This window comes from Lichenostomus cassidix, unplaced genomic scaffold (assembly GCF_008360975.1).
Source record: "Lichenostomus cassidix isolate B80296 unplaced genomic scaffold, HeHo_3.0 HiC_scaffold_49, whole genome shotgun sequence".
Taxonomy (NCBI): Eukaryota; Metazoa; Chordata; class Aves; order Passeriformes; family Meliphagidae; genus Lichenostomus; species Lichenostomus cassidix.
This window is the reverse complement of record NW_028147800.1, coordinates 37,392-54,098: the sequence shown is the minus strand read 5'-3', so window position 1 is coordinate 54,098 and position 16,707 is coordinate 37,392. Positions and strand designations below refer to the sequence as shown.

Here is a 16,707-nt window from a genome sequence, read left to right as displayed (position 1 = left end):
CAGCCAAGAGCTCCACATCACCGCCCTTCAGCGTGCAGAGGCAACCTCCCCGCCACGTCCCGCAGCGTCACAGGCCCACTGGCCAGTCGCCCCGGCTGCCCGAGACCCGAGTACCCGAGGACCGCTCGGCTCACGGGATCTGGCGTCCTCCTGCCCCTCGATGCTGCCGCCCGATAAAAAACGAGGCGCCCAGTCCCCAGGGGCCAACGTGCTGCAAAAACGGCCTACAGCACCCGGTATTCCCAGGCAGTCTCCCATCCAAGTACTAACCGGGCCCGACCCTGCTTAGCTTCCGAGATCAGACGAGATCGGGCATTCTCAGAGTGGTATGGCCGTAGGCAACCCAGAGACCCAGAGGACCGCTCTCCAGCGCGCAGTGGCAGCCTCCGTGCCGTGCCCCGCAGAGCCACGGTTTCACCAGATGGCCACAAGGGCTGCAAGCCACCCGACTGCCCAACGGCCACGCGGCTCACAAGGTCTAGAGCCCTCCTGCCCCTCAATGCTGCGGCCCGATAAAAAACGAGGCGCCCGGTCCCCTGGGGCCAGCGTGCTGCAAAAAAGGCCTACAGCACCCGGTATTCCCAGGCGGTCTCCCATCCAAGTACTAACCGGGCCCGACCCTGCTTAGCTTTCGAGATCAGACGAGATTGGGCGTTCTCAGGGTGCTATGGCCGTAGACACCCCTGAGCCCAAGATAACCGCTCTTCAGCGTGCAGAGGCAACCTCCCCGCCACGTCCCACAGCGTTAAAGGCCTACCAGCCAGTCGCCCGGGCTGCCCGAGACCCGAGTGCCCGAGGACCACTCGGCTCACGGGCTCTGGCGTCATCCTGCCCCTCGATGCTGCCGCCCGAAAAAAACGAGGCGCCCAGTCCCCAGGGGCCAGCGTGCTGCAAAAAGGGCCTACAGCACCCGGTATTCCCAGGCGGTCTCCCATCCAAGTACTAACCGGGCCCGACCCTGCTTAGCTTCCGAGATCAGACGAGATCGGGCGTTCCCAGGGTGGTATGGCAGAAGGCACTCCTGAGCCCCAGAGCACTGCTCTCCAGCGCGCAGGGGCAACCTCCGTGCCGTGCCCCACAGAGCCACGGTTTCACCGGATGGCCACAAGGGCTGCAAGCCACCCTACTGCTCAACGGCCACGCGGCTCACAAGGTCTAGAGCCCTCCTGCCCCTCAATGCTGCGGCCCGATAAAAAACGAGGCGCCCGGTCCCCTGGGGCCAGCGTGCTGCAAGAAAGGCCTACAGCACCCGGTATTCCCAGGCGGTCTCCCATCCAAGTACTAACCGGGCCCGACCCTGCTTAGCTTCCGAGATCAGACGAGATCGGGCGTTCTCAGGGTGGTATGGCCGTAGGCAGCCAAGAGCTCCACATCACCGACCTTCAGCGTGCAGAGGCAACCTCCCCGCCACGTCCCGCAGCGTCACAGGCCCACTGGCCAGTCGCCCCGGCTGCCCGAGACCCGAGTGCCCGAGGACCGCTCGGCTCGCGGGATCTGGCGTCCTCCTGCCCCTCGATGCTGCCGCCCGATAAAAAACGAGGCGCCCAGTCCCCAGGGGCCAACGTGCTGCAAAAACGGCCTACAGCACCCGGTATTCCCAGGCAGTCTCCCATCCAAGTACTAACCGGGCCCGACCCTGCTTAGCTTCCGAGATCAGACGAGATCGGGCATTCTCAGAGTGGTATGGCCGTAGGCAACCCAGAGACCCAGAGGACCGCTCTCCAGCGCGCAGTGGCAGCCTCCGTGCCGTGCCCCGCAGAGCCACGGTTTCACCAGATGGCCACAAGGGCTGCAAGCCACCCGACTGCCCAACGGCCACGCGGCTCACAAGGTCTAGAGCCCTCCTGCCCCTCAATGCTGCGGCCCGATAAAAAACGAGGCGCCCGGTCCCCTGGGGCCAGCGTGCTGCAAAAAAGGCCTACAGCACCCAGTATTCCCAGGCGGTCTCCCATCCAAGTACTAACCGGGCCCGACCCTGCTTAGCTTCCGAGATCAGACGAGATCGGGCGTTCCAAGGGTGGTATGGCCGTAGGCAGCCAAGAGCTCCACATCACCGCCCTTCAGCGTACAGCGGCAACCTCCCCGCCACGTCCCGCAGCGTCACAGGCCCACCGGCCAGTCGCCCCGGCTGCCCGAGACCCGAGTGCCCGAGGACCGCTCGGCTCGCGGGATCTGGCGTCCTCCTGCCCCTCGATGCTGCCGCCCGATAAAAAACGAGGCGCCCGGTCCCCTGGGGCCAGCGTGCTGCAAAAAAGGCCTACAGCACCCGGTATTCCCAGGCGGTCTCCCATCCAAGTACTAACCGGGCCCGACCCTGCTTAGCTTCCGAGATCAGACGAGATCGGGCGTTCTCAGGGTGGTATGGCCGTAGGCACTCCTGAGCCCCAGATCACTGCTCTTCAGCGCTCAGAGGCAATCTCCCCGCCACGTCCCTCGGCGCCACAGGCCCACTGGCCGGTCGCCTGGGCTGCCCGCGTCCCTACTGCCCGAGGACCACTCGGCTCACAGGCTCTGGCGTCCTCCTGCCCCTCGATGCTGCAGCCCGATAAAAAACGAGGCGCCCAGTCCCCAGGGGCCAACGTGCTGCAAAAAGAGCCTACAGCACCCGGTATTCCCAGGCAGTCTCCCATCCAAGTACTAACCGGGCCCGACCCTGCTTAGCTTCCGAGATCAGACGAGATCGGGCATTCTCAGAGTGGTATGGCAGAAGGCAACCCAGAGACCCAGAGCACCGCTCTCCAGCGCGCAGTGGCAGCCTCCGTGCCCTGCCCCACAGAGCCACGGTTCCACCGGACAGCCACATTGGCTGCCCGCGACCATACTGCCCAAAGGCTCCTCGGCTCACAAGCTCTAGAACCCGCTGGTGCCCCTCAATGCTTCTGCCCGATATAAAACGAGACGCCCGGCCCCCAGGGGACAGCTTGCCGAAAAAACATCCTACAGCACCCGGTATTCCCAGGCGGTCTCCCATCCAAGTACTAACCGGGCCCGACCCTGCTTAGCTTCCGAGATCAGACGAGATCGGGCGTTCCCAGGGTGGTATGGCAGAAGGCACTCCTGAGCCCCAGAGCACTGCTCTCCAGCGCGCAGGGGCAACCTCCGTGCCGTGCCCCACAGAGCCCCGGTTTCACCGGATGGCCACAAGGGCTGCAAGCCACCCTACTGCTCAACGGCCACGCGGCTCACAAGGTCTAGAGCCCTCCTGCCCCTCAATGCTGCGGCCCGATAAAAAACGAGGCGCCCGGTCCCCTGGGGCCAGCGTGCTGCAAGAAAGGCCTACAGCACCCGGTATTCCCAGGCGGTCTCCCATCCAAGTACTAACCGGGCCCGACCCGGCTTAGCTTCCGAGATCAGACGAGATCGGGCGTTCTCAGGGTGGTATGGCCATAGGCAGCCAAGAGCTCCACATCACCGCCCTTCAGCGTGCAGAGGCAACCTCCCCGCCACGTCCCGCGGTGCCACAGGCCCACCGGCCGGTCGCCCGGGCTGCCCGCGTCCCTACTGCCCGAGGACCACTCGGCTCACGGGCTCTGGCGTCCTCCTGCCCCTCGATCCTGCCGCCCGATAAAAAACGAGGCGCCCGGTCCCCAGGGGCCAGCGTGCTGCAAAAAGGGCCTACAGCACCCGGTATTCCCAGGCGGTCTCCCATCCAAGTACTAACCGGGCCCGACCCTGCTTAGCTTCCGAGATCAGACGAGATCGGGCGTTCTCAGGGTGGTATGGCCATAGGCACTCCTGAGCCCCAGATCACCGCTCTTCAGCGTGCAGAGGCAACCTCCCCGCCACGTCCCGCAGCGTTACAGGCCTACCAGCCAGTCGCCCGGGCTGCCCGAGACCCGAGTGCCCGACGACCACTCGGCTCACGGGCTCTGGCGTCCTCCTTCCCCTCGATGCTGCCGCCCAATAAAAAACGAGGCGCCCAGTCCCCAGGGGCCAGCGTGCTGCAAAAAGGGCCTACAGCACCCGGTATTCCCAGGCGGTCTCCCATCCAAGTACTAACCGGGCCCGACCCTGCTTAGCTTCCGAGATCAGACGAGATCGGGCGTTCTCAGGGTGGTATGGCCGTAGGCACTCCTGAGCCCAAGATCACCGCTCTTCAGCGCTCAGAGGCAACCTCCCCGCCACGTCCCGCAGCGCCACAGGCCCACCGGCCGGTCGCCTGGGCTGCCCGCGTCCCTACTGCCAGAGGACCACTCGGCTCACGGGCTCTGGCGTCCTCCTGCCCCTCGATGCTGCCGCCCAATAAAAAACGAGGCGCCCGGTCCCCAGGGGCCAGCGTGCTGCAAAAACAGCCTACAGCACCCGGTATTCCCAGGCGGTCTCCCATCCAAGTACTAACCGGGCCCGACCCTGCTTAGCTTCCGAGATCAGACGAGATCGGGCGTTCTCAGGGTGGTATGGCCGTAGGCACTCCTGAGCCCCAGATCACCGCTCTTCAGCGCTCAGAGGCAACCTCCCCGCCACGTCCCGCGGCGCCACAGGCCCACCGGCCGGTCGCCCGGGCTGCCCGCGTCCCTACTGCCTGAGGACCACTCGGCTCACGGGCTCTGGCGTCCTCCTGCCCCTCGATGCTGCCGCCCGATAAAAAACGAGGCGCCCGGTCCCCAGGGGCCAGCGTGCTGCAAAAAGGGCCTACAGCACCCGGTATTCCCAGGCAGTCTCCCATCCAAGTACTAACCGGGCCCGACCCTGCTTAGCTTCCGAGATCAGACGAGATCGGGCGTTCTCAGGGTGGTATGGCCGTAGGCACTCCTGAGCCCAAGATCACCGCTCTTCAGCGTGCAGAGGCAACCTCCCCGCCACGTCCCACAGCGTTACAGGCCTACCAGCCAGTCGCCCGGGCTGCCCGAGACCCGAGTGCCCGAGGACCACTCGGCTCACGGGCTCTGGCGTCCTCCTGCCCCTCGATGCTGCCGCCCAATAAAAAACGAGGCGCCCAGTCCCCAGGGGCCAGCGTGCTGCAAAAAGGGCCTACAGCACCCGGTATTCCCAGGCGGTCTCCCATCCAAGTACTAACCGGGCCCGACCCTGCTTAGCTTCCGAGATCAGACGAGATCGGGCGTTCTCAGGGTGGTATGGCCGTAGGCACCCCTGAGCCCCAGATCACCGCTCTTCAGCGTGCAGAGGCAACCTCCCCGCCACGTCCCGCAGCGTTACAGGCACACCGGCCGGTCGCCCGGGCTGCCCGAGACCCGAGTGCCCGAGGACCACTCGGCTCACGGGCTCTGGCGTCCTCCTTCCCCTCGATGCTGCCGCCCAATAAAAAACGAGGCGCCCATTCCCCAGGGGCCAGCGTGCTGCAAAAAGGGCCTACAGCACCCGGTATTCCCAGGCGGTCTCCCATCCAAGTACTAACCGGGCCCGACCCTGCTTAGCTTCCGAGATCAGACGAGATCGGGCGTTCTCAGGGTGGTATGGCCGTAGGCACTCCTGAGCCCCAGATCACCGCTCTTCAGCGTGCAGAGGCAACCTCCCCGCCACGTCCCGCAGCGTTACAGGCCTACCAGCCAGTCGCCCGGGCTGCCCGAGACCCGAGTGCCCGAGGACCGCTCGGCTCGCGGGATCTGGCGTCCTCCTGCCCCTCGATGCTGCCGCCCGATAAAAAACGAGGCGCCCGGTCCCCTGGGGCCAGCGTGCTGCAAAAACGGCCTACAGCACCCGGTATTCCCAGGCGGTCTCCCATCCAAGTACTAACCGGGCCCGACCCTGCTTAGCTTCCGAGATCAGACGAGATCGGGCATTCTCAGAGTGGTATGGCCGTAGGCAACCCAGAGACCCAGAGGACCGCTCTCCAGCGCGCAGTGGCAGCCTCCGTGCCGTGCCCCGCAGAGCCACGGTTTCACCAGATGGCCACAAGGGCTGCAAGCCACCCGACTGCCCAACGGCCACGCGGCTCACAAGGTCTAGAGCCCTCCTGCCCCTCAATGCTGCGGCCCGATAAAAAACGAGGCGCCCGGTCCCCTGGGGCCAGCGTGCTGCAAGAAAGGCCTACAGCACCCGGTATTCCCAGGCGGTCTCCCATCCAAGTACTAACCGGGCCCGACCCGGCTTAGCTTCCGAGATCAGATGAGATCGGGCGTTCTCAGGGTGGTATGGCCGTAGGCAGCCAAGAGCTCCACATCACCGCCCTTCAGCGTGCAGAGGCAACCTCCCCGCCACGTCCCGCAGCGTTACAGGCACACCGGCCGGTCGCCTGGGCTGCCCGAGACCCGAGTGCCCGAGGACCACTCGGCTCGCGGGCTCTGGCGTCCTCCTGCCCCTCGATGCTGCCGCCCGATAAAAAACGAGGCGCCCGGTCCCCTGGGGCCAGCGTGCTGCAAAAAAGGCCTACAGCACCCGGTATTCCCAGGCGGTCTCCCATCCAAGTACTAACCGGGCCCGACCCTGCTTAGCTTTCGAGATCAGACGAGATTGGGCGTTCTCAGGGTGCTATGGCCGTAGACACCCCTGAGCCCAAGATCACCGCTCTTCAGCGTGCAGAGGCAACCTCCCCGCCACGTCCCGCAGCGTTAAAGGCCTACCAGCCAGTCGCCCGGGCTGCCCGCGTCCCTACTGCCTGAGGACCACTCGGCTCACGGGCTCTGGCGTCCTCCTGCCCCTCGATGCTGCCGCCCGATAAAAAACGAGGCGCCCAGTCCCCAGGGGCCAGCGTGCTGCAAAAAGGGCCTACAGCACCCGGTATTCCCAGGCGGTCTCCCATCCAAGTACTAACCGGGCCCGACCCTGCTTAGCTTCCGAGATCAGACGAGATCGGGCGTTCTCAGGGTGGTATGGCCGTAGGCACTCCTGAGCCCCAGATCACCGCTCTTCAGCGCTCAGAGGCAACCTCCCCGCCACGTCCCGCAGCGTTACAGGCCTACCAGCCGGTCGCCCGGGCTGCCCGAGACCCGAGTGCCCGAGGACCACTCGGCTCACGGGCTCTGGCGTCCTCCTTCCCCTCGATGCTGCCGCCCAATAAAAAACGAGGCGCCCAGTCCCCAGGGGCCAGCGTGCTGCAAAAAGGGCCTACAGCACCCGGTATTCCCAGGCGGTCTCCCATCCAAGTACTAACCGGGCCCGACCCTGCTTAGCTTCCGAGATCAGACGAGATCGGGCGTTCTCAGGGTGGTATGGCCGTAGGCACCCCTGAGCCCCAGATCACCGCCCTTCAGCGTGCAGCGGCAACCTCCCAGCCACGTCCCGCAGCGTCACAGGCCCACCGGCCAGTCGCCCCGGCTGCCCGAGACCCGAGTGCCCGAGGACCGCTCGGCTCGCGGGATCTGGCGTCCTCCTGCCCCTCGATGCTGCCGCCCGATAAAAAACGAGGCGCCCGGTCCCCTGGGGCCAGCGTGCTGCAAAAACGGCCTACAGCACCCGGTATTCCCAGGCGGTCTCCCATCCAAGTACTAACCGGGCCCGACCCTGCTTAGCTTCCGAGATCAGACGAGATCGGGCATTCTCAGAGTGGTATGGCCGTAGGCAACCCAGAGACCCAGAGGACCGCTCTCCAGCGCGCAGTGGCAGCCTCCGTGCCGTGCCCCGCAGAGCCACGGTTTCACCAGATGGCCACAAGGGCTGCAAGCCACCCGACTGCCCAACGGCCACGCGGGTCACAAGGTCTAGAGCCCTCCTGCCCCTCAATGCTGCGGCCCGATAAAAAACGAGGCGCCCGGTCCCCTGGGGCCAGCGTGCTGCAAGAAAGGCCTACAGCACCCGGTATTCCCAGGCGGTCTCCCATCCAAGTACTAACCGGGCCCGACCCGGCTTAGCTTCCGAGATCAGATGAGATCGGGCGTTCTCAGGGTGGTATGGCCGTAGGCAGCCAAGAGCTCCACATCACCGCCCTTCAGCGTGCAGAGGCAACCTCCCCGCCACGTCCCGCAGCGTTACAGGCACACCGGCCGGTCGCCTGGGCTGCCCGAGACCCGAGTGCCCGAGGACCACTCGGCTCGCGGGCTCTGGCGTCCTCCTGCCCCTCGATGCTGCCGCCCGATAAAAAACGAGGCGCCCGGTCCCCTGGGGCCAGCGTGCTGCAAAAAAGGCCTACAGCACCCGGTATTCCCAGGCGGTCTCCCATCCAAGTACTAACCGGGCCCGACCCTGCTTAGCTTTCGAGATCAGACGAGATTGGGCGTTCTCAGGGTGCTATGGCCGTAGACACCCCTGAGCCCAAGATCACCGCTCTTCAGCGTGCAGAGGCAACCTCCCCGCCACGTCCCGCAGCGTTAAAGGCCTACCAGCCAGTCGCCCGGGCTGCCCGCGTCCCTACTGCCTGAGGACCACTCGGCTCACGGGCTCTGGCGTCCTCCTGCCCCTCGATGCTGCCGCCCAATAAAAAACGAGGCGCCCAGTCCCCAGGGGCCAGCGTGCTGCAAAAAGGGCCTACAGCACCCGGTATTCCCAGGCGGTCTCCCATCCAAGTACTAACCGGGCCCGACCCTGCTTAGCTTCCGAGATCAGACGAGATCGGGCGTTCTCAGGGTGGTATGGCCGTAGGCACTCCTGAGCCCCAGATCACCGCTCTTCAGCGTGCAGAGGCAACCTCCCCGCCACGTCCCGCAGCGTTACAGGCCTACCAGCCAGTCGCCCGGGCTGCCCGAGACCCGAGTGCCCGAGGACCACTCGGCTCACGGGCTCTGGCGTCCTCCTTCCCCTCGATGCTGCCGCCCGATAAAAAACGAGGCGCCCAGTCCCCAGGGGCCAGCGTGCTGCAAAAACGGCCTACAGCACCCGGTATTCCCAGGCGGTCTCCCATCCAAGTACTAACCGGGCCCGACCCTGCTTAGCTTCCGAGATCAGACGAGATCGGGCGTTCCCAGGGTGGTATGGCAGAAGGCACTCCTGAGCCCCAGAGCACTGCTCTCCAGCGCGCAGGGGCAACCTCCGTGCCGTGCCCCACAGAGCCACGGTTTCACCGGATGGCCACAAGGGCTGCAAGCCACCCTACTGCTCAACGGCCACGCGGCTCACAAGGTCTAGAGCCCTCCTGCCCCTCAATGCTGCGGCCCGATAAAAAACGAGGCGCCCGGTCCCCTGGGGCCAGCGTGCTGCAAGAAAGGCCTACAGCACCCGGTATTCCCAGGCGGTCTCCCATCCAAGTACTAACCGGGCCCGACCCGGCTTAGCTTCCGAGATCAGACGAGATCGGGCGTTCTCAGGGTGGTATGGCCGTAGGCAGCCAAGAGCTCCACATCACCGCCCTTCAGCGTGCAGAGGCAACCTCCCCGCCACGTCCCGCAGCGTCACAGGCCCACTGGCCAGTCGCCCCGGCTGCCCGAGACCCGAGTGCCCGAGGACCACTCGGCTCGCGGGCTCTGGCGTCCTCCTGCCCCTCGATGCTGCCGCCCAATGAAAAATGAGGCGCCCAGTCCCCAGGGGCCAGCGTGCTGCAAAAAGGGCCTACAGCACCCGGTATTCCCAGGCGGTCTCCCATCCAAGTACTAACCGGGCCCGACCCTGCTTAGCTTCCGAGATCAGACGAGATCGGGCGTTCTCAGGGTGGTATGGCCGTAGGCACCCCTGAGCCCCAGATCACCGCTCTTCAGCGTGCAGAGGCAACCTCCCCGCCACGTCCCGCAGCGTTACAGGCACACCGGCCGGTCGCCAGGGCTGCCCGAGACCCGAGTGCCCGACGACCACTCGGCGCGCGGTCTCTGGCGTCCTCCTGCCCCTCGATGCTGCCGCCCAATAAAAAACGAGGCGCCCAGTCCCCAGGGGCCAGCGTGCTGCAAAAAGGGCCTACAGCACCCGGTATTCCCAGGCGGTCTCCCATCCAAGTACTAACCGGGCCCGACCCTGCTTAGTTTCCGAGATCAGACGAGATCGGGCGTTCCCAGGGTGGTATGGCAGAAGGCACTCCTGAGCCCCAGAGCACTGCTCTCCAGCGCGGAGGGGCAACCTCCGTGCCATGCCCCACAGAGCCACGGTTTCACCGGATGGCCACAAGGGCTGCAATCCACCCTACTGCTCAACGGCCACGCGGCTCACAAGGTCTAGAGCCCTCCTGCCCCTCAATGCTGCGGCCCGATAAAAAACGAGGCGCCTGGTCCCCTGGGGCCAGCGTGCTGCAAGAAAGGCCTACAGCACCCGGTATTCCCAGGCGGTCTCCCATCCAAGTACTAACCGGGCCCGACCCGGCTTAGCTTCCGAGATCAGACGAGATCGGGCGTTCTCAGGGTGGTATGGCCGTAGGCAGCCAAGAGCTCCACATCACCGCCCTTCAGCGTGCAGCGGCAACCTCCCCGCCACGTCCCGCAGCGTCACAGGCCCACCGGCCAGTCGCCCCGGCTGCCCGAGACCCGAGTGCCCGAGGACCGCTCGGCTCGCGGGATCTGGCGTCCTCCTGCCCCTCGATGCTGCCGCCCGATAAAAAACGAGGCGCCCAGTCCCCAGGGGCCAACGTGCTGCAAAAACGGCCTACAGCACCCGGTATTCCCAGGCAGTCTCCCATCCAAGTACTAACCGGGCCCGACCCTGCTTAGCTTCCGAGATCAGACGAGATCGGGCATTCTCAGAGTGGTATGGCCGTAGGCAACCCAGAGACCCAGAGGACCGCTCTCCAGCGCGCAGTGGCAGCCTCCGTGCCGTGCCCCGCAGAGCCACGGTTTCACCAGATGGCCACAAGGGCTGCAAGCCACCCTACTGCCCAACGGCCACGCGGCTCACAAGGTCTAGAGCCCTCCTGCCCCTCAATGCTGCGGCCCGATAAAAAACGAGGCACCCGGTCCCCTGGGGCCAGCGTGCTGCAAAAAAGGCCTACAGCACCCGGTATTCCCAGGCGGTCTCCCATCCAAGTACTAACCGGGCCCGACCCTGCTTAGCTTCCGAGATCAGACGAGATCGGGCGTTCTCAGGGTGGTATGGCCGTAGGCACTCCTGAGCCCCAGATCACTGCTCTTCAGCGCTCAGAGGCAATCTCCCCGCCACGTCCCTTGGCGCCACAGGCCCACTGGCCGGTCGCCTGGGCTGCCCGCGTCCCTACTGCCCGAGGACCACTCGGCTCACAGGCTCTGGCGTCCTCCTGCCCCTCGATGCTGCCGCCCGATAAAAAACGAGGCGCCCAGTCCCCAGGGGCCAGCGTGCTGCAAAAAGGGCCTACAGCACCCGGTATTCCCAGGCGGTCTCCCATCCAAGTACTAACCGGGCCCGACCCTGCTTAGCTTCCGAGATCAGACGAGATCGGGCGTTCTCAGGGTGGTATGGCCGTAGGCAGCCAAGAGCTCCACATCACCGCCCTTCAGCGTGCAGCGGCAACCTCCCAGCCACGTCCCGCAGCGTCACAGGCCCACCGGCCAGTCGCCCCGGCTGCCCGAGACCCGAGTGCCCGAGGACCGCTCGGCTCGCGGGATCTGGCGTCCTCCTGCCCCTCGATGCTGCCGCCCGATAAAAAACGAGGCGCCCGGTCCCCTGGGGCCAGCGTGCTGCGAAAACGGCCTACAGCACCCGGTATTCCCAGGCGGTCTCCCATCCAAGTACTAACCGGACCCGACCCTGCTTAGCTTCCGAGATCAGACGAGATCGGGCATTCTCAGAGTGGTATGGCCGTAGGCAACCCAGAGACCCAGAGGACCGCTCTCCAGCGCGCAGTGGCAGCCTCCGTGCCGTGCCCCGCAGAGCCACGGTTTCACCAGATGGCCACAAGGGCTGCAAGCCACCCGACTGCCCAACGGCCACGCGGCTCACAAGGTCTAGAGCCCTCCTGCCCCTCAATGCTGCGGCCCGATAAAAAACGAGGCGCCCGGTCCCCTGGGGCCAGCGTGCTGCAAGAAAGGCCTACAGCACCCGGTATTCCCAGGCGGTCTCCCATCCAAGTACTAACCGGGCCCGACCCTGCTTAGCTTCCGAGATCAGACGAGATCGGGCGTTCTCAGGGTGGTATGGCCGTAGGCAGCCAAGAGCTCCACATCACCGCCCTTCAGCGTGCAGAGGCAACCTCCCCGCCACGTCCCGCAGCGTTACAGGCACACCGGCCGGTCACCCGGGCTGCCCGAGACCCGAGTGCCCGAGGACCACTCGGCTCGCGGGCTCTGGCGTCCTCCTGCCCCTCGATGCTGCCGCCCGATAAAAAACGAGGCGCCCGGTCCCCTGGGGCCAGCGTGCTGCAAAAAAGGCCTACAGCACCCGGTATTCCCAGGCGGTCTCCCATCCAAGTACTAACCGGGCCCGACCCTGCTTAGCTTCCGAGATCAGACGAGATCGGGCGTTCTCAGGGTGGTATGGCCGTAGGCACCCCTGAGCCCCAGATCACCGCTCTTCAGCGTGCAGAGGCAACCTCCCCGCCACGTCCCGCAGCGTTACAGGCCTACCAGCCAGTCGCCCGGGCTGCCCGCGTCCCTACTGCCCGAGGACCACTCGGCTCACGGGCTCTGGCGTCCTCCTGCCCCTCGATGCTGCCGCCCGATAAAAAACGAGGCGCCCAGTCCCCAGGGGCCAGCGTGCTGCAAAAAGGGCCTACAGCACCCGGTATTCCCAGGCGGTCTCCCATCCAAGTACTAACCGGGCCCGACCCTGCTTAGCTTCCGAGATCAGACGAGATCGGGCGTTCTCAGGGTGGTATGGCCGTAGGCACCCCTGAGCCCCAGATCACCGCTCTTCAGCGTGCAGAGGCAACCTCCCCGCCACGTCCCGCAGCGTTACAGGCCCACCAGCCAGTCGCCCGGGCTGCCCGAGACCCGAGTGCCCGAGGACCACTCGGCTCACGGGCTCTGGCGTCCTCCTGCCCCTCGATGCTGCCGCCCAATAAAAAACGAGGCGCCCAGTCCCCAGGGGCCAGCGTGCTGCAAAAACGGCCTACAGCACCCGGTATTCCCAGGCGGTCTCCCATCCAAGTACTAACCGGGCCCGACCCTGCTTAGCTTCCGAGATCAGACGAGATCGGGCATTCTCAGAGTGGTATGGCCGTAGGCAACCCAGAGACCCAGAGGACCGCTCTCCAGCGCGCAGTGGCAGCCTCCGTGCCGTGCCCCGCAGAGCCACGGTTTCACCAGATGGCCACAAGGGCTGCAAGCCACCCTACTGCCCAACGGCCACGCGGCTCACAAGGTCTAGAGCCCTCCTGCCCCTCAATGCTGCGGCCCGATAAAAAACGAGGCGCCCGGTCCCCTGGGGCCAGCGTGCTGCAAAAAAGGCCTACAGCACCCGGTATTCCCAGGCGGTCTCCCATCCAAGTACTAACCGGGCCCGACCCTGCTTAGCTTCCGAGATCAGACGAGATCGGGCGTTCTCAGGGTGGTATGGCCGTAGGCAGCCAAGAGCTCCACATCACCGCCCTTCAGCGTGCAGAGGCAACCTCCCCGCCACGTCCCGCAGCGTTACAGGCACACCGGCCGGTCGCCTGGGCTGCCCGAGACCCGAGTGCCCGAGGACCACTCGGCTCGCGGGCTCTGGCGTCCTCCTGCCCCTCGATGCTGCCGCCCGATAAAAAACGAGGCGCCCGGTCCCCTGGGGCCAGCGTGCTGCAAAAAAGGCCTACAGCACCCGGTATTCCCAGGCGGTCTCCCATCCAAGTACTAACCGGGCCCGACCCTGCTTAGCTTTCGAGATCAGACGAGATTGGGCGTTCTCAGGGTGCTATGGCCGTAGACACCCCTGAGCCCAAGATCACCGCTCTTCAGCGTGCAGAGGCAACCTCCCCGCCACGTCCCGCAGCGTTAAAGGCCTACCAGCCAGTCGCCCGGGCTGCCCGCGTCCCTACTGCCTGAGGACCACTCGGCTCACGGGCTCTGGCGTCCTCCTGCCCCTCGATGCTGCCGCCCGATAAAAAACGAGGCGCCCAGTCCCCAGGGGCCAGCGTGCTGCAAAAAGGGCCTACAGCACCCGGTATTCCCAGGCGGTCTCCCATCCAAGTACTAACCGGGCCCGACCCTGCTTAGCTTCCGAGATCAGACGAGATCGGGCGTTCTCAGGGTGGTATGGCCGTAGGCACTCCTGAGCCCCAGATCACCGCTCTTCAGCGCTCAGAGGCAACCTCCCCGCCACGTCCCGCAGCGTTACAGGCCTACCAGCCAGTCGCCCGGGCTGCCCGAGACCCGAGTGCCCGACGACCACTCGGCTCACGGGCTCTGGCGTCCTCCTTCCCCTCGATGCTGCCGCCCAATAAAAAACGAGGCGCCCAGTCCCCAGGGGCCAGCGTGCTGCAAAAAGGGCCTACAGCACCCGGTATTCCCAGGCGGTCTCCCATCCAAGTACTAACCGGGCCCGACCCTGCTTAGCTTCCGAGATCAGACGAGATCGGGCGTTCTCAGGGTGGTATGGCCGTAGGCACCCCTGAGCCCCAGATCACCGCTCTTCAGCGTGCAGAGGCAACCTCCCCGCCACGTCCCGCAGCGTTACAGGCACACCGGCCGGTCGCCTGGGCTGCCCGAGACCCGAGTGCCCGAGGACCACTCGGCTCGCGGGCTCTGGCGTCCTCCTGCCCCTCGATGCTGCCGCCCAATGAAAAATGAGGCGCCCAGTCCCCAGGGGCCAGCGTGCTGCAAAAAGGGCCTACAGCACCCGGTATTCCCAGGCGGTCTCCCATCCAAGTACTAACCGGGCCCGACCCTGCTTAGCTTCCGAGATCAGACGAGATCGGGCGTTCTCAGGGTGGTATGGCCGTAGGCACTCCTGAGCCCCAGATCACCGCTCTTCAGCGTGCAGAGGCAACCTCCCCGCCACGTCCCGCAGCGTTACAGGCCAACCGGCCGGTCGCCTGGGCTGCCCGAGACCCGAGTGCCCGAGGACCACTCGGCTCACGGGCTCTGGCGTCCTCCTGCCCCTCGATGCTGCCGCCCAATAAAAAACGAGGCGCCCAGTCCCCAGGGGCCAGCGTGCTGCAAAAAGGGCCTACAGCACCCGGTATTCCCAGGCGGTCTCCCATCCAAGTACTAACCGGGCCCGACCCTGCTTAGCTTCCGAGATCAGACGAGATCGGGCGTTCTCAGGGTGGTATGGCCGTAGGCACTCCTGAGCCCCAGATCACCGCTCTTCAGCGTGCAGAGGCAACCTCCCCGCCACGTCCCGCAGCGTTACAGGCCTACCAGCCAGTCGCCCGGGCTGCCCGAGACCCGAGTGCCCGAGGACCACTCGGCTCACGGGCTCTGGCGTCCTCCTGCCCCTCGATGCTGCCGCCCAATAAAAAACGAGGCGCCCAGTCCCCAGGGGCCAGCGTGCTGCAAAAAGGGCCTACAGCACCCGGTATTCCCAGGCGGTCTCCCATCCAAGTACTAACCGGGCCCGACCCTGCTTAGCTTCCGAGATCAGACGAGATCGGGCGTTCCCAGGGTGGTATGGCAGAAGGCACTCCTGAGCCCCAGAGCACTGCTCTCCAGCGCGCAGGGGCAACCTCCGTGCCGTGCCCCACAGAGCCACGGTTTCACCGGATGGCCACAAGGGCTGCAAGCCACCCTACTGCTCAACGGCCACGCGGCTCACAAGGTCTAGAGCCCTCCTGCCCCTCAATGCTGCGGCCCGATAAAAAACGAGGCGCCCGGTCCCCTGGGGCCAGCGTGCTGCAAGAAAGGCCTACAGCACCCGGTATTCCCAGGCGGTCTCCCATCCAAGTACTAACCGGGCCCGACCCGGCTTAGCTTCCGAGATCAGACGAGATCGGGCGTTCTCAGGGTGGTATGGCCGTAGGCAGCCAAGAGCTCCACATCACCGCCCTTCAGCGTGCAGAGGCAACCTCCCCGCCACGTCCCGCAGCGTCACAGGCCCACTGGCCAGTCGCCCCGGCTGCCCGAGACCCGAGTACCCGAGGACCGCTCGGCTCGCGGGATCTGGCGTCCTCCTGCCCCTCGATGCTGCCGCCCGATAAAAAACGAGGCGCCCAGTCCCCAGGGGCCAACGTGCTGCAAAAACGGCCTACAGCACCCGGTATTCCCAGGCAGTCTCCCATCCAAGTACTAACCGGGCCCGACCCTGCTTAGCTTCCGAGATCAGACGAGATCGGGCATTCTCAGAGTGGTATGGCCGTAGGCAACCCAGAGACCCAGAGGACCGCTCTCCAGCGCGCAGTGGCAGCCTCCGTGCCGTGCCCCACAGAGCCACGGTTTCACCAGATGGCCACAAGGGCTGCAAGCCACCCGACTGCCCAACGGCCACGCGGCTCACAAGGTCTAGAGCCCTCCTGCCCCTCAATGCTGCGGCCCGATAAAAAACGAGGCGCCCGGTCCCCTGGGGCCAGCGTGCTGCAAGAAAGGCCTACAGCACCCGGTATCCCCAGGCGGTCTCCCATCCAAGTACTAACCGGGCCCGACCCTGCTTAGCTTCCGAGATCAGATGAGATCGGGCGTTCTCAGGGTGGTATGGCCGTAGGCAGCCAAGAGCTCCACATCACCGCTCTTCAGCGTGCAGCGGCAACCTCCCCGCCACGTCCCGCAGCGTTACAGGCACACCGGCCGGTCGCCTGGGCTGCCCGAGACCCGAGTGCCCGAGGACCACTCGGCTCGCGGGCTCTGGCGTCCTCCTGCCCCTCGATGCTGCCGCCCAATGAAAAATGAGGCGCCCAGTCCCCAGGGGCCAGCGTGCTGCAAAAAGAGCCTACAGCACCCGGTATTCCCAGGCGGTCTCCCATCCAAGTACTAACCGGGCCCGACCCTGCTTAGCTTCCGAGATCAGACGAGATCGGGCGTTCTCAGGGTGGTATGGCCGTAGGCACCCCTGAGCCCCAGATCACCGCTCTTCAGCGTGCAGAGGCAACCTCCCCGCCACGTCCCGCAGCGTTACAGGCACACCGGCCGGTCGCCAGGG

The 16,707-nt window shown here is 65.6% G+C and overlaps 44 non-coding genes and 5 pseudogenes across 44 annotated transcripts; all 49 read right to left on the bottom strand.

The window, feature by feature from the left end:
- Positions 1-221: 221 nt before the first annotated feature.
- LOC146420800 (5S ribosomal RNA) lies at positions 222-340 on the bottom strand. Its single transcript, XR_014848988.1, has one exon. It is a non-coding gene; the product is annotated as a 5S ribosomal RNA (ribosomal RNA).
- Positions 341-560: 220 nt separating this feature from the next.
- On the bottom strand, positions 561-679 carry LOC146420799 (5S ribosomal RNA; annotated as a pseudogene).
- A 219-nt stretch (positions 680-898) lies between these two features.
- LOC146420798 (5S ribosomal RNA) lies at positions 899-1,017 on the bottom strand. The gene has a single exon (XR_014849001.1). It is a non-coding gene; the product is annotated as a 5S ribosomal RNA (ribosomal RNA).
- Positions 1,018-1,237: 220 nt separating this feature from the next.
- Positions 1,238-1,356, bottom strand: LOC146420797 (5S ribosomal RNA). Its single transcript, XR_014849047.1, has one exon. It is a non-coding gene; the product is annotated as a 5S ribosomal RNA (ribosomal RNA).
- A 220-nt stretch (positions 1,357-1,576) lies between these two features.
- On the bottom strand, positions 1,577-1,695 carry LOC146420796 (5S ribosomal RNA). The gene has a single exon (XR_014848987.1). It is a non-coding gene; the product is annotated as a 5S ribosomal RNA (ribosomal RNA).
- Positions 1,696-1,915: 220 nt separating this feature from the next.
- LOC146420795 (5S ribosomal RNA) lies at positions 1,916-2,034 on the bottom strand. The gene has a single exon (XR_014848975.1). It is a non-coding gene; the product is annotated as a 5S ribosomal RNA (ribosomal RNA).
- Positions 2,035-2,254: 220 nt separating this feature from the next.
- LOC146420794 (5S ribosomal RNA) lies at positions 2,255-2,373 on the bottom strand. Its single transcript, XR_014849046.1, has one exon. It is a non-coding gene; the product is annotated as a 5S ribosomal RNA (ribosomal RNA).
- A 220-nt stretch (positions 2,374-2,593) lies between these two features.
- Positions 2,594-2,712, bottom strand: LOC146420793 (5S ribosomal RNA; annotated as a pseudogene).
- A 222-nt stretch (positions 2,713-2,934) lies between these two features.
- LOC146420792 (5S ribosomal RNA) lies at positions 2,935-3,053 on the bottom strand. Its single transcript, XR_014849012.1, has one exon. It is a non-coding gene; the product is annotated as a 5S ribosomal RNA (ribosomal RNA).
- A 220-nt stretch (positions 3,054-3,273) lies between these two features.
- On the bottom strand, positions 3,274-3,392 carry LOC146420791 (5S ribosomal RNA). The gene has a single exon (XR_014848974.1). It is a non-coding gene; the product is annotated as a 5S ribosomal RNA (ribosomal RNA).
- Positions 3,393-3,612: 220 nt separating this feature from the next.
- On the bottom strand, positions 3,613-3,731 carry LOC146420790 (5S ribosomal RNA). Its single transcript, XR_014849053.1, has one exon. It is a non-coding gene; the product is annotated as a 5S ribosomal RNA (ribosomal RNA).
- Positions 3,732-3,951: 220 nt separating this feature from the next.
- Positions 3,952-4,070, bottom strand: LOC146420789 (5S ribosomal RNA). The gene has a single exon (XR_014849045.1). It is a non-coding gene; the product is annotated as a 5S ribosomal RNA (ribosomal RNA).
- A 220-nt stretch (positions 4,071-4,290) lies between these two features.
- On the bottom strand, positions 4,291-4,409 carry LOC146420788 (5S ribosomal RNA). The gene has a single exon (XR_014849052.1). It is a non-coding gene; the product is annotated as a 5S ribosomal RNA (ribosomal RNA).
- A 220-nt stretch (positions 4,410-4,629) lies between these two features.
- LOC146420787 (5S ribosomal RNA) lies at positions 4,630-4,748 on the bottom strand. Its single transcript, XR_014849060.1, has one exon. It is a non-coding gene; the product is annotated as a 5S ribosomal RNA (ribosomal RNA).
- A 220-nt stretch (positions 4,749-4,968) lies between these two features.
- Positions 4,969-5,087, bottom strand: LOC146420786 (5S ribosomal RNA). The gene has a single exon (XR_014849044.1). It is a non-coding gene; the product is annotated as a 5S ribosomal RNA (ribosomal RNA).
- Positions 5,088-5,307: 220 nt separating this feature from the next.
- LOC146420785 (5S ribosomal RNA) lies at positions 5,308-5,426 on the bottom strand. The gene has a single exon (XR_014849043.1). It is a non-coding gene; the product is annotated as a 5S ribosomal RNA (ribosomal RNA).
- Positions 5,427-5,646: 220 nt separating this feature from the next.
- On the bottom strand, positions 5,647-5,765 carry LOC146420784 (5S ribosomal RNA). Its single transcript, XR_014848971.1, has one exon. It is a non-coding gene; the product is annotated as a 5S ribosomal RNA (ribosomal RNA).
- Positions 5,766-5,985: 220 nt separating this feature from the next.
- On the bottom strand, positions 5,986-6,104 carry LOC146420783 (5S ribosomal RNA). Its single transcript, XR_014849057.1, has one exon. It is a non-coding gene; the product is annotated as a 5S ribosomal RNA (ribosomal RNA).
- Positions 6,105-6,324: 220 nt separating this feature from the next.
- On the bottom strand, positions 6,325-6,443 carry LOC146420782 (5S ribosomal RNA; annotated as a pseudogene).
- A 220-nt stretch (positions 6,444-6,663) lies between these two features.
- On the bottom strand, positions 6,664-6,782 carry LOC146420781 (5S ribosomal RNA). Its single transcript, XR_014849042.1, has one exon. It is a non-coding gene; the product is annotated as a 5S ribosomal RNA (ribosomal RNA).
- A 220-nt stretch (positions 6,783-7,002) lies between these two features.
- On the bottom strand, positions 7,003-7,121 carry LOC146420780 (5S ribosomal RNA). The gene has a single exon (XR_014849041.1). It is a non-coding gene; the product is annotated as a 5S ribosomal RNA (ribosomal RNA).
- Positions 7,122-7,341: 220 nt separating this feature from the next.
- On the bottom strand, positions 7,342-7,460 carry LOC146420779 (5S ribosomal RNA). Its single transcript, XR_014848969.1, has one exon. It is a non-coding gene; the product is annotated as a 5S ribosomal RNA (ribosomal RNA).
- Positions 7,461-7,680: 220 nt separating this feature from the next.
- On the bottom strand, positions 7,681-7,799 carry LOC146420778 (5S ribosomal RNA). Its single transcript, XR_014849056.1, has one exon. It is a non-coding gene; the product is annotated as a 5S ribosomal RNA (ribosomal RNA).
- Positions 7,800-8,019: 220 nt separating this feature from the next.
- Positions 8,020-8,138, bottom strand: LOC146420777 (5S ribosomal RNA; annotated as a pseudogene).
- A 220-nt stretch (positions 8,139-8,358) lies between these two features.
- On the bottom strand, positions 8,359-8,477 carry LOC146420776 (5S ribosomal RNA). Its single transcript, XR_014849040.1, has one exon. It is a non-coding gene; the product is annotated as a 5S ribosomal RNA (ribosomal RNA).
- Positions 8,478-8,697: 220 nt separating this feature from the next.
- Positions 8,698-8,816, bottom strand: LOC146420775 (5S ribosomal RNA). The gene has a single exon (XR_014849000.1). It is a non-coding gene; the product is annotated as a 5S ribosomal RNA (ribosomal RNA).
- A 220-nt stretch (positions 8,817-9,036) lies between these two features.
- LOC146420774 (5S ribosomal RNA) lies at positions 9,037-9,155 on the bottom strand. Its single transcript, XR_014848961.1, has one exon. It is a non-coding gene; the product is annotated as a 5S ribosomal RNA (ribosomal RNA).
- Positions 9,156-9,375: 220 nt separating this feature from the next.
- On the bottom strand, positions 9,376-9,494 carry LOC146420773 (5S ribosomal RNA). Its single transcript, XR_014849039.1, has one exon. It is a non-coding gene; the product is annotated as a 5S ribosomal RNA (ribosomal RNA).
- Positions 9,495-9,714: 220 nt separating this feature from the next.
- LOC146420772 (5S ribosomal RNA) lies at positions 9,715-9,833 on the bottom strand. The gene has a single exon (XR_014849021.1). It is a non-coding gene; the product is annotated as a 5S ribosomal RNA (ribosomal RNA).
- Positions 9,834-10,053: 220 nt separating this feature from the next.
- LOC146420771 (5S ribosomal RNA) lies at positions 10,054-10,172 on the bottom strand. Its single transcript, XR_014848960.1, has one exon. It is a non-coding gene; the product is annotated as a 5S ribosomal RNA (ribosomal RNA).
- A 220-nt stretch (positions 10,173-10,392) lies between these two features.
- LOC146420770 (5S ribosomal RNA) lies at positions 10,393-10,511 on the bottom strand. Its single transcript, XR_014848986.1, has one exon. It is a non-coding gene; the product is annotated as a 5S ribosomal RNA (ribosomal RNA).
- A 220-nt stretch (positions 10,512-10,731) lies between these two features.
- LOC146420769 (5S ribosomal RNA) lies at positions 10,732-10,850 on the bottom strand. The gene has a single exon (XR_014849038.1). It is a non-coding gene; the product is annotated as a 5S ribosomal RNA (ribosomal RNA).
- Positions 10,851-11,070: 220 nt separating this feature from the next.
- LOC146420768 (5S ribosomal RNA) lies at positions 11,071-11,189 on the bottom strand. The gene has a single exon (XR_014849036.1). It is a non-coding gene; the product is annotated as a 5S ribosomal RNA (ribosomal RNA).
- A 220-nt stretch (positions 11,190-11,409) lies between these two features.
- Positions 11,410-11,528, bottom strand: LOC146420767 (5S ribosomal RNA). Its single transcript, XR_014848989.1, has one exon. It is a non-coding gene; the product is annotated as a 5S ribosomal RNA (ribosomal RNA).
- A 220-nt stretch (positions 11,529-11,748) lies between these two features.
- LOC146420766 (5S ribosomal RNA) lies at positions 11,749-11,867 on the bottom strand. The gene has a single exon (XR_014849035.1). It is a non-coding gene; the product is annotated as a 5S ribosomal RNA (ribosomal RNA).
- A 220-nt stretch (positions 11,868-12,087) lies between these two features.
- LOC146420765 (5S ribosomal RNA) lies at positions 12,088-12,206 on the bottom strand. Its single transcript, XR_014849034.1, has one exon. It is a non-coding gene; the product is annotated as a 5S ribosomal RNA (ribosomal RNA).
- Positions 12,207-12,426: 220 nt separating this feature from the next.
- Positions 12,427-12,545, bottom strand: LOC146420764 (5S ribosomal RNA). The gene has a single exon (XR_014849033.1). It is a non-coding gene; the product is annotated as a 5S ribosomal RNA (ribosomal RNA).
- Positions 12,546-12,765: 220 nt separating this feature from the next.
- On the bottom strand, positions 12,766-12,884 carry LOC146420763 (5S ribosomal RNA). Its single transcript, XR_014848968.1, has one exon. It is a non-coding gene; the product is annotated as a 5S ribosomal RNA (ribosomal RNA).
- A 220-nt stretch (positions 12,885-13,104) lies between these two features.
- On the bottom strand, positions 13,105-13,223 carry LOC146420762 (5S ribosomal RNA). The gene has a single exon (XR_014849032.1). It is a non-coding gene; the product is annotated as a 5S ribosomal RNA (ribosomal RNA).
- Positions 13,224-13,443: 220 nt separating this feature from the next.
- LOC146420761 (5S ribosomal RNA) lies at positions 13,444-13,562 on the bottom strand (annotated as a pseudogene).
- Positions 13,563-13,782: 220 nt separating this feature from the next.
- On the bottom strand, positions 13,783-13,901 carry LOC146420760 (5S ribosomal RNA). The gene has a single exon (XR_014849031.1). It is a non-coding gene; the product is annotated as a 5S ribosomal RNA (ribosomal RNA).
- A 220-nt stretch (positions 13,902-14,121) lies between these two features.
- On the bottom strand, positions 14,122-14,240 carry LOC146420759 (5S ribosomal RNA). Its single transcript, XR_014849030.1, has one exon. It is a non-coding gene; the product is annotated as a 5S ribosomal RNA (ribosomal RNA).
- A 220-nt stretch (positions 14,241-14,460) lies between these two features.
- LOC146420758 (5S ribosomal RNA) lies at positions 14,461-14,579 on the bottom strand. Its single transcript, XR_014849029.1, has one exon. It is a non-coding gene; the product is annotated as a 5S ribosomal RNA (ribosomal RNA).
- A 220-nt stretch (positions 14,580-14,799) lies between these two features.
- LOC146420757 (5S ribosomal RNA) lies at positions 14,800-14,918 on the bottom strand. Its single transcript, XR_014849028.1, has one exon. It is a non-coding gene; the product is annotated as a 5S ribosomal RNA (ribosomal RNA).
- A 220-nt stretch (positions 14,919-15,138) lies between these two features.
- Positions 15,139-15,257, bottom strand: LOC146420756 (5S ribosomal RNA). Its single transcript, XR_014848999.1, has one exon. It is a non-coding gene; the product is annotated as a 5S ribosomal RNA (ribosomal RNA).
- Positions 15,258-15,477: 220 nt separating this feature from the next.
- On the bottom strand, positions 15,478-15,596 carry LOC146420755 (5S ribosomal RNA). The gene has a single exon (XR_014848958.1). It is a non-coding gene; the product is annotated as a 5S ribosomal RNA (ribosomal RNA).
- A 220-nt stretch (positions 15,597-15,816) lies between these two features.
- LOC146420754 (5S ribosomal RNA) lies at positions 15,817-15,935 on the bottom strand. Its single transcript, XR_014848985.1, has one exon. It is a non-coding gene; the product is annotated as a 5S ribosomal RNA (ribosomal RNA).
- A 220-nt stretch (positions 15,936-16,155) lies between these two features.
- LOC146420753 (5S ribosomal RNA) lies at positions 16,156-16,274 on the bottom strand. The gene has a single exon (XR_014849062.1). It is a non-coding gene; the product is annotated as a 5S ribosomal RNA (ribosomal RNA).
- A 220-nt stretch (positions 16,275-16,494) lies between these two features.
- LOC146420752 (5S ribosomal RNA) lies at positions 16,495-16,613 on the bottom strand. The gene has a single exon (XR_014849051.1). It is a non-coding gene; the product is annotated as a 5S ribosomal RNA (ribosomal RNA).
- Between the last annotated feature and the right edge of the window lie 94 nt (positions 16,614-16,707).